Here is a 10,935-nt window from a genome sequence, read left to right as displayed (position 1 = left end):
CTTGTGTCCCACAGGCACGAAAACAACTGATAAAGCGATAAGAACCCATGAAGCCAACACGTGCAACCCCACTCGAGAGTGAATCGTTGAATCTTGCACAATGCTGAGTGCACAATGGCACCAAAAGAAGGACGAGGACGACAACCAGTAAATTAGGGTAGAATGATAATATGGGGCCAATCTTAAGGCTCAAGAAACAAACTAAAGGTGAGAAAGGATAAATATGTAACTATAAACTATTTAGGACTACGCATTCGTATTAGAGATGGGATGAATCCAGATGGTTCCCAATTCGACTCCACGATTCTTACGAAACTCGAATCTTTCCTGTCCTTTCTTTTACAAAAAGTCCAAAAAGCCAGGGAAAAAATATATTACAACGAAATGTTTGGAATTAGCATACGATACATTTGTTTGATGAATAAAAAATTAAATGATTGTTGAATTTCAGGGGAAAAATATACCCGTATTGTTCTCCTTAAACTTAATAGCCCGTATTCACCAGTCCCACTTAGCCATGGTTTAGTGACGTCTGGTTTAAGTTGATCATCTGCGAACTTCGTCCGCCAATCACGAACAATCCTCTTCTCCAGTTGTTGCGGCCTGTTCGCCGTACAGGGCAACAGTTGGCTTTGGAGCTGTCAGGGAATAATACAAAGAATGGGCTGCTTCCATTGTTCAATGCAGTGAGGGTTCTTATCTATTCTCAGAACCTGTTGCAAACGCTATATTTCACGGCCTCTTGGCTAGATAACGTCTACTCTTGTGCGCCGTAGGCACGAAAACGACTGATAAAGCGATAAGAACGCTCGGAGCGATCTCCTGGCATTCCACTCGAAAGTTGCCTACGTTCAAGCTCTGCACAGTGGCAACAAGTCTTATCTTAGTCTATCTTATGTCGTCAAGAAAAATAATAACGAAAGAATGAAGCACAAAGTCTATTATACGAGAGCTTTCGGGCAGAGTCTGCCCTTCTTCAGACAAAAGAAGCATTTAAAACATTGCTTATATAAGGAGTGGGATCGGTGAGAGAAAGAATCAGAGAACAAGAGAGAAGCAACGCAAGGATGAAATCACAAAGAACAAAACAGAAGGCTATACATTCGATAGATATCTGACGCCAAGACCGTTGGAAGCAACGTACACCACTCCTTCAGTTTGAATTTCTGCCGCCCGCGCTTGGCCGTTGAAAAGAAGAAAACTGTTAAATATAAGTTGCTTACAGGTAATGTGAATTCCACGAAAAGATTACGTGTGCATTCAAAAGTTGGACAGTGACGTGTTGTAAAAACAATACATATACACATCAAAATAATGAGGGTAGGGATTGGACATTTTTTAATAAAATTATACAATGCTAGGGCATAGGAGAAGCATAAATCATTATTGTGCATTAATCAATCAGTCACAAAATGAAATTATTAACCAAATGACAAGCATTTACCACAACATTGTTGATTGTTGGAACAGGTGGCGAAATTTCAATGTTCCTTTTCATCAGGCAGTAAAGCGGGCCGGTATGTACATTTATACCACGGGGAACCAGACTGTGAAACTTTGCAATTAAAAACGATTCTCTATTCTTAGGCTTATAATCGTCAGTGGAGCCGGATTGTAGAATTTCTTCACACACACACACACACACACATACTGAGTTAAACACTCTTTAATACTTGCGTTTTACGTTCCATTTCAACGTTCAGGACCAAAACCGCGGACACCTTGCCATACCGCGTCCCGCCGATGCAAGCCGCGACTCTCACTTTCTTCCGTTCAATGTCCAACGTTCAACAGCCCTTTAAACCCAAACAACTTCGCTGGCGCTCTAGCGTATCCGATGTCATCTATAGGCGCTTCAACATACCACTGGATCTCTCTCACGTATGGGAAGCAATAAAAAAAAACCGACTACACTCGGCCATTCTGAAAGATTTAACGCCCCCGTTAAATTGCCACACGTAACTATCCTCAGTTAAATGGTAAATAGGCGAATAGGAAAAGGTTATATAAAAATATAGGTAGGTTATATAAAGGCTATATCCCTTTGCACGGGAAATCTTTAACACACGCACGCAACTACAGTTAGAAGTCTCCAAATCTTGCTGGAGGTCGTCTTGTTCTTCTGGGGCGGTGCTCCCTGTCTTCTGCGGATGCTTCTGGGATTAGTTGCTCAGGGGCTGATGCTGGTCCCGCTGATCCTTCATCATCATCATCAGAGTCATCATCGAGCTGATCTAGTTGTCATGGACCACCCCTTTAACTGTGACACATGGGCAGTCGTTCGGAAATGACTCGACTTGTCTATCGCTGAAACTCTGTATGTGTCAGATGGGAGGATTTCAGTTACAACCAAGGGGCCTCGAAACTTTGGCTGCGACGTGGTTGGCTGTCCTGTATGGCGCGGAGCAGTCCGCATGAAAACGATCTCGCCAACTTCATACTGATGGGCCGGATAATGCCGCTTGTCATAGGCCATCTTCATTTTCTGTTGTTCGTGAATCAGCCGCTCTCGGACCGCTGTTTGAATCTCCTTGGGATCTTGCCATGTCCCTCCAAGTGAGGAATGTGACTCCATGTGACTCCAAAGGACGTGGAAGTGATTTGATAGGCAATTCATTAACGCGAATCTGTGCAAACTTATATATGAGAGAAGAGGTGGTGACATTATTGCCATATTCTTGTGATTATGACGCTTCAAGTTTAATGACGCCTCCCTTGTCGTTATTTCTTGAGGACGATATCAGTATGGAAAGTACGCCTTGTCTGAAACTGATGGTTCTCCACTCAATTGTCAGTGCAGTAGATGCCCGTTTCCGTAATGCGATCAACCGCATTCGAAGGTTTTATGTAGGGAGTGATCCAAACCTGCGTCCAAAAGACACTGAGAGATCACGACTACTGAACGAGATTTCTTTCTTGCTTCCACATACAAATGTTTCTGCTAAGGACGATAAAGGCCAGGAACTATTACAAGAATCCCTCAAAAGTATTCAAGGTCCCGAATTCGTTAGCTTGCTTCAGAAATGGACTCGTTGCAGTGAATTTCATTCGAGTAAGCATCAAGTGGCACCGAGCTGTCAGTGGATATGAGCTCTGCAGATGATATCGCTGTTTTAACGGAGCTTTCAGTAGCAGTATACTGAGTCCTTGCCTTCTTCTGGGGAAGCACTAATATTCAGCCAGAGTAAAAAATGAAACAAAAAACCACTCTTATCATTGCTGTGGCTAACGCAATTTTTTAACGCGAGTGTATGGAATTAAATATTTGGGAGTGTTGCTGGACTCATCTTTTTCTTGGAGGCCATATATTGACAAAGTCGCAAAAAACATATCGCAGTCCTGCCACGTATTATTCCTTGCTAGACAGTACTTCTCCCTGTATGTGCTACGTCAACTGTCCTTTGCTCTGGTCCAGTGTCACTTGACTTACTGTGTTACCTCATGGGGCAGTGCATTTACAACATACCTTGAGCGTCTATTTAAACTACAAAAGAGAGCTGTCAGATTAATAACATTCTCTAATAGTCGAACCTCACGCGTTGGGTTGTTCAGTGAATCGAATATTTTGCCTTTTCCCGATCTGATTCGTGAAAGATGTACTCTTCTTGTCTTTCCTATTGTAACGACAAATGTGCCCTACAATAGCTCTATATTTAAAAAATGCAACAGAAGCAATCCAAGTGTTGCTTTACAAGATCACATTTTATAGGCCAAAGAATGCATATGGTACACGTTTGACTGTGTGCTTTGGTACGACGACTGTGGAATGCGTTACCGTTTGATGTGAAGATTGTTTCGCAGCGAAGTTGAGACAGCATATACTTGCCACATCAAAATACTGGAAAATTCCTTAGTATTTCAGTTGCCGCTTCAATGTTGTTTTAACTGTATGTTGTTGATGTTTTACAATGTGTGTCGCAGGAGTCTCCACTAGCATGCGCTATTGACCCTGTACCACAGTATTCCTTTGACTGCAATGCCTTGTGTTTTTGAAATAAATAAATCAAATAAAAAATCCCAGACCGCGCGAGATCCTATTATCTCACCACCGCGTGCCACTCATGGCAGTGTTTCAGTATCTACAGAGATGAATATAAGAAAAAAGCAGGAAAAAAAGGATGCATTGTACTGTGACGCCTTCCCGTTGTCGTGCTGCCATTCAAACCAATTAAAACTAGAACGGAGTGGCAGTTACTATAGCTACAGAGCATTCGTATTCTAAATTGGCTCACCACGGGCTTGCAACATTGGACCAATATTGGCAGTTTCATTGGCGTATTACCAGACCTTTGTTGCATGGCCTATATATTGGACCAACGTAACTCATATTGGCTGCCAATCTTGGACCGATATGGGACCAATGATGGTGTGCTGTTTGTAGAGTTATGTTTACTGTTACCAAATTAAATATTCGTAGGCATCTTGTGCTTCCACCACATTATCTAAAAATGCTGTCATATCGTGCATTCGTGCAGCCCAAACTCGAATCGCATCGGCCATATGGGATGCCCATCAAAAGTACTTAATTCAAGAATTAGAGGCAGTTCAAAATGCGCTTCATTACATCTAATTATTCCAGAGACGCGAGTGTTTCACGTATAAAGAAAAACCTTGACATTGATCTTCTCTCGTCAATACGGTTGATAACCTCTTCCATAATATGTATCACAACACAAACGCTGACGATCGTCTCGTATAGTCCCTGCTAACTACATTTCATCTCATCTGGGTGACATTCATGTGATTAAGCTTCCTCATTGTAATATCACTTCCTTTCTAAAATAATTCTTTCGTAAAACAACTAGTGATTGGAATCTTGAGCCTGAACATGTTGGTCGTACACACGACACTGCTGGTTTTAAGGCCGCTCTCCTCCAATGCAGGGCTTCAGATTCATCCTGCTCTTCCCATGGTGCACCTGGTCTTCTTTCCTTGTCAGCTCGATATTTCTTATTTATTTATTTGCTTTTTGTAATACTTTTGTTGCGTGTTTCTATTGTACTTTTTCCTATGTGCTACTCACCACTCCGTTAAGTAATACGCTCTTGAGGTCTTTAAAGTACTTAAATAAATAAATAAATAAAGTCACTTAGTTCTGTTTCGGTTACATACAGTATAACCGGAACGAGGTCCGGGTAAAAACAACTCTCAAAATGTTTATTGTAGCACTCGTAGTGTCGACCGTCCTAATTGCCAGTGCATGCCTTATGTGCGTTTGAGATAAGCACTTGTATTTTCTCGGTGTTTTCTCGAGTTAGCTCAAACCGGTTGAGTGCCAACATACTCCTTCAAAACAACAAATGGTAGTTTGCGCAATAACAACCGTCTAAAGAACAACATGGGGACGTCTGAGGCTGGTCCAGTGATAAGACCTCACTTAATTGTGGTTCTGACGTGAAAGAACGGATGTTCTGAGGCTGGAACAACACAGAGAGGACAAAGAGATACAAAGTCTCAAATTGCCTAAGAAATTAACGAGAAAGATGAAGTCACTGCAAATAATTAGCCAGCTGTACGACTCGAACCCACTCGGTAATCCAGAAGATGCGGGTTCGAGTCTTACAGCTGGCTAACCTTTTCAATGGTTTCTATCTTTCATCGTCGTGGTTGTAAGTTACTCCCTCAAAATGTATACAGATCAATATATTGCAGCCAGCTCCCGTGGCACGGAGGGTTAAGATGATCACTTTCCACGCCCAGACTGGGACGTGACACGGGTTCGAACCCCCTCACCGGCTGTGCTGCCTGATGTTCTCCCTGCGCTTTCCGAAGACTTTCCATACGAATGTCGGCCCAGTTCCCCCTGAAGACGGCCCAGGACACATACTACCCCCCACTCCTTCCTGCTGTCCTCTCTCCATCTGTCAACATCTGTACGCTGCTCATAGCCACAGTTGCTTCGCGGCGCTAACGCGGAAATAAATCAAAATGCATTGCAACTATACAACTACAGGTTGTTGGAACAAAATGGATACAACTTTTTCAGAATATTTTATTAACGTAATTATCTAATTACACAAGTAACTGCCCAGATTGCACTTTACTTTTATCTAACACAGTAACAACCTAGATGCTGTGCGTGCAAACTAGCGTTATAAGTATGTAAAAAATATGCTAAAAAATATGTAAAATCTAGCAGCCATTCCAATGTACACATATCAGGCGAAATTCGACGGAAGAAACAAATGGTTGATAATTTACACTATTTGCATTCTCTGAATCCCTCGCTGAAAACACGAGGTTCCTTATAGCAACGCGCCCATACTTGACGCATATCTACCGATTAGACCAATGATGCAGTGATTCCTGCTCCCCTAGCGAAAAACAGAGGCGGTGTTCAAGGAAGTTACGGAGCAAACACATAACAAGGGTAAGTCTGGGATGCATAGTTCGAATACCGGCGATTCTGAGTTACAGTCAGGCATCGGAACTTCTAGAGTACGTGTGACACAACTAATACTACTCCAATAGTAATAATACTAATAAGAATTATTATTAGTATTATTATTATTATTACCTAGTACAAAAGAGGTCCGCTTTCAGCAACGTTGCTTAACCTTGAACCAAGATGAAGCTTTGTTAAAATTCTAAACACTAAACTCAGTGAATTCTTTTTTGTAACCTTTAGTTGGTTGCGTGATGAATGTTTCAGTAACAATAACTCCCTCTCGTGGACCATAATTAAAAGCGCAATTAAAGTTAAGGGAACGTTGATCTCGGTTCAGGTGTGAATCGGCGTTGGTGAAACCGGGTTAAAATAGCGCAAACGGAAGTTACCTAGTGGACGAAATCGATTGAAAAGCTTCCTCGCGTATTTTCGTCTAATTCTCGTTGCCCATTGCTCTGCCTAATACCCTAAACGCACTGACTCGCGATCCACATGGCGCGCAATGGTCATTGGGCAGCGATCGTGATCGTCCTCAGATGCGTTCAATGCGAGTCTCGCCGATAGAGATCAACAACGGAGACACCTGTCCCCCGTTCACGAGTGTGATCACGCTTATCAGGGAGGATTGGCGCATGCGCAGAGGGTCACTTTCTCCCTCGCATACTCGCAACTCCTCCTTCCGGTTTCGGACTGGCAAGGTGGGGGTAAAGTCACAAAATAGGGGTACAGAGTATCGCGTTCCTTTTTCGCGCCGGAGCAGCCATTCAGTGTCAGCTATTGGGCCGATCGTGTCACGTGGTTTCTCTTTCCTAAGAATAGGCCGTCCATGCAGAGTTCCCTCGACTATCCTTGCGTTTGCTAAGCAAGAGCGAGGGAGGCTTAGCCTCCTGAATGCCGTTCAATAGGAAGACGTGGAGGTCAGGACCAGCTCCGGTTGCGCAGCGGTAACGCGTGCGCTTGGAGACTGGGAGGTCCGCGGTTCGAATCCGCGGGCCGGCTGTGCCGTCTGGGGTTTTTCCTGGGTTTCCCTCAGATGTGTAATAGGCGTATGCCGGCACAGTTCCCCTGAAGTCGGCCCATGGACGCAGCTATCCTCCCCCCGAGCGGATTCCGCTCGGTCTTCCACTTCACCCTTTCCTCTCCTCCTCTCCACCACCTTTCCCTTCCCGAGAAACATGCCGCCTAATCAGGCAGGCAGACCTCTCGGGTTCCTCCCAACGACACTCCTCCTCCTCCTCCTCCTCCTCCTCCGTGGAGGTCAGGCAATTACCAAGCCTCTGCTCTCGCCTAAGAGATGGCGCAAGTATACCGTTGGTTCGTGTGTGTCGCAAGGCTTCTGCCATGGCGCACCAATGTAACAAACTCTTGAACGATGGTAGACAAGAATGTAGCTACCGTTCCTTCGCTTGCCGATCTAACCACTAAGCCTATTCAATCGATCTAACAACTAAGCCAATCTAACGAATGGCTTCGAAGTCCGTCAACATGAAAACGACGACTGGAATGCTATGTAGACATCGTTGTCTGCAGCCAGAAAATGTAAAGTTGCGAATATATAATTCACAGTTTGTTTCTAGATGTCTAGAAACACACTGTCTAGAACTGTCTAGACAAACTAGATATAGGAATATAAATGTAGTATCTGTCCTGCAAAGAAGAGCCTCGAAAATTATTGCTGGCTCGCGTTATCTTGTGCATTCCAGAGAGGTTTTTAAGTGCTATAACATTGTTCCAATTTCACAGTTTTTTTATTATAAATTGACATTAACGTATTTCTTAAGTGTTCGTAATAATCGTGCCGAATTTTTGTATGTGTGTAATCTTCGGAAACGTTCTTGTTCCCATCAGCTTACAGACGTACAATTTGATGTACCGATATCTAGAACTAACTACAAGAAACAGTCTGTACAAAACATGTTATCGTCTTTGTTTAATCAGTTTATAGATGCGTCAGTAAAAACTTTCTTGTTTTCTAAACGGGAATTTTTCGATTTGATCCAGGGATTAAGTGAATTTCTATTTTTCACGTGCTTCTTCTGGGTAATTTCTCTATAATGCTGCCGTATGATGTGTTCTTCGGAGCAGAGTCTTCGCCAGGCCTTCTCGTCAAGATGCTGCATTAATCCACCGAATGCGACTCGATGTGGCCTTCACAGCTCAGTGGCGTTACAGCTTGAGACAAGTTGACTCTCCCACCTGCTGCCACTGTGGTGCTCTAGAGGATCTGGAGCACATTCTTCTGCATTGCCCCCACTACCTACCTTCCCGCACCGCACTCTCCGTGTCTGTTAGTCAGCTGGACTCTCGCCCCTTCTCACTATCGAAATTGCTTGGTCCCTGGCCCAATCCAGCCCAGCAACGATCAGCGCTCAAAGCTCTTTTGACATTCCTGGACATTCCTGGACACCATCGCACTTCAATGGTTATTGTGAAGGGGCTCATGTTTTTATTCCCCACATCCCCACCAGCAATATGGTAGAGTATCGCCTCTGGCAATGAACCTCCCCACTCTCTTTCTGAAAATAAAGTTGTTGTTGTTGTTGTTAGGCCTTCTGGCTTTTTACTCACTCCCGTCCCAAAGGAAATAAAATTGAAATGTGCATGCAACTACGCACTAACCATATTCGAAATATGCACTAAAAGCCTGAATACACATGTACAGGATGTCTCAGCTAAATGCAAACATATCTTTTGAAACTATGACGGTGAAAGAGCACACTATCGCCTTTCTGCGTCCTGGGGGAACATTATAAGAAAATACAACGTCTTGCGCTTTTTGTCTAAACATTTAGGTCTGCTGATTCCAGGTGAGCGGCAATCATTTGCGGGTTCTTGACTTCGAACGGTGAACTGAAAAATGCTGTTGATTCACCCATAAGAAATCAATGTTGTTTTGATGAGTGCATTTCCCAGGCGGAATCTGGATGTAAAACATTCTGGGAAAACGTTGTGCAGTGCACATTCCTTGTCGCGTAATTTTTCTACAGAGAATCGTAGTAGCGCTAACGTTCCCTTCTTTGCCGTCGGTCGGTCACCGAGGAAAGTGCGATATATCTACGCAGTGCGGGCCACGCGTTGAAATTTTATGTGTGACCTACGTTAATCTGAAGTGGAAGCTTTGCATTCCACATTCCATAACCATATACTTAACGTTGGAGTTCCATTCCATGTGCCGTGTGTGTTGCCTGGGACGTGCAGACTGCTACGTCGATCACGTTCCTCCAGAATACTCACAGATATAGTTCCAAACTGAAGAAAGACAAATTATGTACGCTTGAGCTGAGCTTCACACATTTTCGCTTATCATGACACACTTGGGTATCCTCGTGTCAGCTTGTCACTTTCTTAAGGACATCGGATAACGTCTCAACTGTTGATTTTATCGTGTTATCATTATCCTTTCCTTACATATAGACTTTTACGCCACTTTACTGGGAAGCGGAGTTGAACTGGTCGTTTACATAATTAACAGCTTGGCAGTATCAATAGTTCAGCGGTTGACTGATAATATGCCATTACAATGTGATATCACCATCGTCGACATTTATTTCGATATCAAACAGGAAATCGTATTGGCTCAAAAAAAAAAAAAAAAAAAAAAGCGTGGCTACAATGGAGCTGCCATCCGTTGGTCATGGAAGGTGTTGCCTTCCGTTGGCTTCTTAATTCCGCTAAACTTGACGTGTTCCTTTTCCTAAATTCATCACTCGCTCTCTAAATTCAGCGCACTATGCGGGTATCTCATACGTGTTTGTTAAACAAATAATCAGTGAATATTTTCCCACTACATCACTCGCTTCTGTGCTGTCGTCACATTATTATCGCGAAACTGGACAGACCAGAGCATGGAATGGCGAGTGGTTTCGTTTTCGCCATTTCCGGTTCCCGTTGACGCGCAGAGCAGCATGGAGATGTCGGTTTACCGCACTGATCTCTATAGTATAGGCTGGATCGCGCGTAGGATGGTCCACAGCGTGGTCACCGGCCGCCATATTGGTGGGCCCATCGCATCCTGTCGTCTGCATTTAGTGCAAGCGGCGCTGCCCGTATTTTTTTTTTAAGTTTCATTTAAATTAAAGGGCATGTCATGCCAGTTTGTTGCAGCTTTGAGTACACTTCACGCGGACAGAGAAAGAGGGATAACTTTTCGCGGGTAAGCTCTTTATTTTGAAGAAAAATCTGTTTATTCGTATCGCGTGCATCTGACAACTCGGACTTGTTTGCATTGCTACTTCGCTGGTGCCATTGCGTACTAAGAAAGTATGTGTGGCTGCTCCTACAAATCTCAAGACCATGTATTTTCTATAAACAATGCGCTTGTGCTTGCAGGTTCCCCTCACAGTCGCTCAGCTGTGCCGAAGAACCGGATGCAGAACCTACGCCAATATGCCAATTTGTTCCACTGTTCTTTTAATCTGTGAGGTACGGTGGAAGTAAATAAACTGCTGTGTTAACCTCGTATGTGCAGTCGCTCCTACAGCGTGTGTGATATGTCATGCATGTGCATGCTCTTCGTGCACAGCGCTTCGAATTTCTGCAATGAAATA

Source organism: Ornithodoros turicata, unplaced genomic scaffold (assembly GCF_037126465.1).
Source record: "Ornithodoros turicata isolate Travis unplaced genomic scaffold, ASM3712646v1 ctg00000945.1, whole genome shotgun sequence".
In the NCBI taxonomy this organism is placed as follows: domain Eukaryota; kingdom Metazoa; phylum Arthropoda; class Arachnida; order Ixodida; family Argasidae; genus Ornithodoros; species Ornithodoros turicata.
Note: the sequence above shows the minus strand (reverse complement) of the source record.